This window comes from Planococcus citri, chromosome 2 (genome assembly GCF_950023065.1).
Source record: "Planococcus citri chromosome 2, ihPlaCitr1.1, whole genome shotgun sequence".
NCBI classification, from domain to species: domain Eukaryota; kingdom Metazoa; phylum Arthropoda; class Insecta; order Hemiptera; family Pseudococcidae; genus Planococcus; species Planococcus citri.
The window spans coordinates 16,775,084-16,781,083 of record NC_088678.1 but is presented as its reverse complement, the minus strand read 5'-3'; the positions used below and the strand labels follow the sequence as shown (position 1 = coordinate 16,781,083).

General features: G+C 35.0%; 1 protein-coding gene across 1 annotated transcript in view; it reads left to right on the top strand.

Moving 5' to 3' along the window:
- Positions 1-2,414: 2,414 nt before the first annotated feature.
- Positions 2,415-6,000, top strand: part of Ten-m (teneurin transmembrane protein Ten-m) — a 444,946-nt gene continuing 441,360 nt past the window's right edge. The window contains exon 1 of the mRNA XM_065348771.1: positions 2,415-2,971. The gene's annotated coding sequence lies outside the window, so the exon portion shown is untranslated. The remainder of the gene's footprint in view (positions 2,972-6,000) is intronic.

Below are 6,000 nucleotides of genomic sequence, written 5' to 3'. Positions count from 1 at the left end.
TCGTTCGCGAACGAATCGATTCATTTACTCAACTTTTCGGTGAGTCATTCTTGAATGAACTGAATAAGTTTTGGTGAATCATTCGCGAACGAATTGAATAATTTTTGGTGAATTGTTCGCGAACGAATTGACTGATTTTTTTGTGAATCATCCGGAAACGAATTGATTCGTATCAGTGAATCGTTCGCGAACGAATTGAATAATTTTTGGTGAATTGTTCGCGAACGAATTGACTGATTTTTTTGTGAATCATCCGGAAACGAATTGATTCGTATTAGTGAATCGTTCGCGAACGAATTGATTCGCATAAGTGACTCGTTCCTGAACAAATCTACTTATTTATTTAATTTTTTGGTGAATCATTCGCGAATGAATTGAAGAAGATTTTGTGAATCATTTGCGAACGAATTGATCAATTGTTGATGAATCATCCGGGAACGAATTGATTCGTATTAGTGACTCGTTCGCGAACGAATGGATTCATTTACCTAATTTTTGGTGAATCATTCGCGAATGAATTGAATAGTTTTTGGTAAATCGTTCGCGAACGAATCGATTCATAAATTAAACAATTCATCAATTCGTTGTCGAATGATTCGCTAAAAATAAATCTATTAGTTCGCGAATGGTTCTTTGAAAAAATTAATCAGTTCGTTCATGAATGATTCCCTTACATGAATTGATACTCTCACGAACACTTCACTGAGAAATGAATCGATTTATACGTAAACTATTCGTTTGAATATAGATAGGTAAACTTGTTAATAAACGATTCGTTAGGAATGTTGGAGGATTTGTGAGATTTCAAGTTTCATGGAAATCAGTTCAGCCGTTTTCTAAGTAATGAGTCTTAAAAAATTTTGAAAAAAAAATTTGTCGCTCGATCGTTCCTGAGAAATTTAATTTTTAATGAATTAACCTCGAATCGTGGATATTTTCGAATCACGAATCATTACTCTATTTTGGCGATTCGAATCAGTTCGAATTATTCAATCCTATAAGAATCGCTTTAAAAATGATTCGAATCACGAATCGTGAATTTTAAAAATGCATGATCCGAATCGAATTGAGCCCACTCCTGATTTTTAATCAATATTTATATTCTCAACAGTATAATTATTTTTCATACCTTTTGATACCAAATAAAATATTATCTAGGTTATTGTTTTTGTGACTTTTCACTCAAAATACCCCACATAACCCGATGCTAAAACACACAACACAGTCCAAAATCTCGCCCAATAAAAACTAAACGCAATTCTTTTAAAAAAAGGGGGAAACAAATTCCAGGGGATTTACCATAAACTTACAAGTATAGGTAAGCTGCTGCACATTTGTGTGAGGTGAAAGTAAGAGCAGGTACTGGTACACCTAAAGGTTGGCTTTAATATTATACCACGAAATTTCACCTTTTTTTCTTCTTCCTCTTTTTTTTTTTTTTTCTTTATTTAACCACTATGGCAGGGGTTCAGTTCAGTGTTCGATGTGGTCGACAATAAAAATAAATAAGGAAATGACGATGGGTTAAATGGCCATACACGTAGAAAAAGAGGACGAGAGAAATGCCAAGGAAAGGAAAACTTTACTTACCTTTATTTTTTTTTTAGAGGAGAGAGCAGTGGTGACTTGAGAGAAAGGAGGGAGGAAAGTTGAGCTTGATTTTTGTCGAAAAAAAAATTCTCGCAGGTACGTCTACCTATACTGCGAGAATAGGTATTCGTATAGTAAATTGTAGGTACTATTTGTGGAGGTGGCGGGGGTCACACATACACATATCTAAATACATATAAGACGACGAATAAGAAAGAAATAAGGCAAAGGTACCTACATTCATACAAGGAAGTAAGGAAGGAAAAAGACAGAGACACACACATGCACCCCACCACATAAACGCACCGAAGAAAGAAGTATAAAGTACAGAGAATCGTATATAAGTATAAGAAAAGCGTGTGTATACGAGAGAAAGCAAGACAAAGATAGATAGAGAGGAGTAGGTACGTCAAGAGAGAAAATACGATATTCAATAGCTCGGCGAACTATACGACTAGCATCAGCCTGTGTGCAGAATAAAGGCTCGATCAATGGATTTTCGACAATGTTAGACCAAACGTAAAAGTCGCGCGAGAGAAAGGATATAGACGCGGATAGAGAGCATCGAACGGGGTAAGTGGAAGTGCAGGGCTGCCGATGCCAATGCCGAAGCCCAAGTCGGAGCTTTTGGTACGCGGGAGCTTTTGATACCACGTACAGTACACGGCGCTTACGCGAGCGACAAAGACAGACAGACAGAGAGAGAGAGAGAGAGAGTGAAAAAGGCAAAAGCGGCGCACCGGCACAGCGTACATATTCACAGCGATTGTGACCGAACCGAACGCCACGGCGATGGAAATACTATGCGCCTAGCACGGCTGACATAGTCCTCAGTTTCGGCATCGCCGTAGCCAACTTCTTCCACAGAGTATCGCGTGTAACTTCAGTACACTTTTGGCGTTTCCAACGAGACGGTGTAGTTTTGTGATTTCTCATCTTCGTGTTTATATTTTGCATTTTTTTTTCTTCTTCAAAAGCTTAAAGATCGCGGTTTTTCACCTACATTCGCGCGTATTTTTTTGTGAGAAAATCGTCGTAATTTTTTTTCTTCAAATTGACGAATCGTTTAAAAAAAAGTTACTGGATGTGATCGTCGCGAAGTTAACGTAATTTTTTTTCGATCTTATAATTTTTTTTAAATTCGAATACGCGGTGTTTTGCGAGTATTTTTTTTTTCAAAGGCCTTTAATGGGTCGAGTTTATTTTACTGTGGTGCTGGTGATTTGCTGATTATTTTTTTTTGTTATTGAAAAAGTTCGATTAACTGTGCCAAGTGCCATAGGAGGATTTCACCAATTTTCGAGGATTTTTCCAATGAGCATTTTTTTTCTCTCTTTCGGATTCGAGACGAGGCATTTTAATTAATTAATCAACGTGGCCGGTAAGTTTCACGTTACACCCCCCACCAGTCTGCGAAAAGGGCATATGTGATTAAATTTTTTTCCAAGTTGAAATTCGTTGGAAATTTTCACTCGCGAAGGGCTTCGTATTTTCGTCATTTTTCAAAGTGATTTTTCTATTTATATTTTTCCATCGTCGACGACGTTCGAATATACGTAAAAATCACGACGGAATTTTTTTTCCATCGTCGCCTCAACAATCGCGAGCAAATATTACGTCGGTGTATAGAGAGCGTGTAAACAATGTAAATAAAATACTCGTCGTACTACAAATTTGTACACAAATAAAATCACACACATTTCTAATACATTATAACCGTCGATAATAAAATGATATTTCAATGGCCGCGTGTGTAAAAGCAACGACCTTCGAGCTAAATATGTAAACATAGCCCCCTCATAGGATAGAAAAAATGTCAACAGAGGTTTTTTTTACTCTCATCACACTTTTCTGGAAATCTGCGAATTTCTATTTTTTTTTTCTCGAGCACAAATGACGTATCGATTGCGATGCTTACATTATCTCGACGCGAAGTAGAAGTTGTTTTTTTTTGCTACTACGAAAGACACGAAAATCTCGCTGAAAATTGGACCACTCGCTATAAATCTGACTCTCTGCGGAGTTTATCCTATTCTCACATAGCTTTAGGATGTGTCGCGAGTTTGCGAAATTTTCTTTCGTTGTTCTACGAGTATACCGGAAAAAGCCAGCGAATTTAAACGTAGATTTTTTTTCCTACTATGGTACGCCTAGCTCGACATGTTTAAAGTTCGGATAACAATCAAGAAAAGCCATTATTAAAGGCAAACTTTATATTTCAAGTTTTATTGCGTACAAGGAGCTATAATTTTTGCCGCCGAAACATCCTCCCTTTGGGATTTTACGTTTTGTATTTCGTCGAAGAAGAAAAACTTGTACGGAATTTTGGATTTTATTCTGCTTAGGGTACCTGGTGCTCTTGGTGGGAATTTTTTTTAACTCTCCCAAAGATAGTCGGTGGTAGGGTTCCACAGACTTTTGATAGGGTGTATAGAGAGAATTACCGAGTGACAAAACAAGTGAGATTTTTATTGCTACAGTCGTGTTAGGTGAAGGTAAAGGCAAAGGCAAAAAAAGGTATCTTCGAGATAAACTATGGTCATTTAAAAGTCCCCCTTTTTTATACATCATGCACAGCTTCAGGCATCACACTCTCTATTCTCGTGTTTTGTTGTGTATAAATTCTCGTCGCACGTTCTAAAAGTGTGCTAATCAATAATAATAAAAAAAATGCTGACCAGGGACGAAAAAAAAACGTCACTTTTGGGTGGTTTTTTAAACGATAGATACACTACTTCTCTACATACGTATAAACGTCGACTTGTGTGAAGTTATGTATAGTGGAGTATGGATAGAGATGTACACGTGTGAATAAAAAGGGGTCTGAGATTGATGGAAATGCAACGTGAAATTAGCGAAAGGGTTGAAGATGATGGATGCCGAAAAAAGACGAGGAAAAGGGTAAAGAGGGCCATGACAGATGGTTGATTTATCTACAATTTAAAGACTAATGAATTCGTACTTGGTATTTTAGACAATCAGAGACGAATTTGCGGAGAAGGATGTGAAATTATACGAGCAGGTGTGCGTGGGGAGAGGAAAATGTCTATATATTTTTGCGAATATACGACGAATAAAGAAGTAAACAGATAGTTTATAGGTGATGCTGGTATTTTGATCGAGTGGAAATTTATATCACAGTGTCCTGTCTTAATAATAAATGCGAATATCTTGTTGATAGGATCTCATCGTAGTACGTACAATGTACATACAAGTCGGATGTCTAACAGGTTTACCAGATGGTGTGATTTTTCCGCTAAATTTATTCGGATTTTTATCTGCGTTTTGGATCTTTTTTATTTTAATGGAAGAAAATTTTAATATAATTTTTTTTGCGGAGTTGGAAAAAATTTTGAAGTTGTGAAAAAATTAATAAATATCGCGAAAGGTCGAATTTCGGAATTAATTTGTCGAATATTCGAAGTACTTATCTATTTTCGTGGAACTCGATTAAAATAAAAATCCGGCAGAATCGTGCACGACGAAATTGTTTTAAAAATATCTGCAGTTTAGCTTTTAACGAACTCGTAGCGAGCTCTAAAGGGATACTCCGATACGAAACCAAGCAATATTGAAAGAACAAGTCCTAAAGAACCTCCGCGACCAAAATTTAGCAGCTTTAGTTCATTTTTGATTTTTTATTTTTTGCCAATTTTTAAAACTTGGAAAAAATTTAAAAAAGGTATTTTTATGTTTTTTTTTTTGGAAAAATTTTTCGCGTTTATATTTTTAAAAAAATAAAATGAAGCTGTGTGAACGTAATTACTTCATTTTAACGCTTTCATTTCGAGAAGTAAACAAATTTCAAACTATTCTGGAGTCTCCGGATAGTTTTTAAAAAAGTAAGTGTTGAAAATCGCGCGATAAAATTTTTTTAACAGTTGTAGTTTATTTTTGAATTTTATGACAAATTTTTAAAAATTCAAAAAAGTTGTTTTTACGGTATTTAAAAAAAAAAAATATTTTTTTCAAGTATAGTGAAGCAGTGTAATAAACACAATTACCCTATTTTTAACCCTTCGATTATTTCAAAAAATATCAATTTTAGACCATTCTACAGCCTTTAGCGAGTCTTCAATAGAACAAGTCCTAAACCGTCGGAGATAAAAAATTTTAGGAAGTCTAGTTTTTCATTTTCAGATTTTTTTGGTGATTTTTTAAAACATAAAAAAAATTCAAGTAAGTCCAGTTCATTTTTAGATTTTTTTGGTGATTTTTTTAAAACGTAAAAAAAATTCAAAAATGTTGCTTTTATGGTATTTTTTGAAAATTTGTTCGCTTTTATTTTTTTAAATAATATTACGCAGTGTGAACGCAATTACCTATTTTATGCCTTTCAACCCCAGTGATAAAAGTTTTAGTGCGTTTAGTTCATTTTTAGATTTTTTTAGTGATTTTTTAAAATATGAA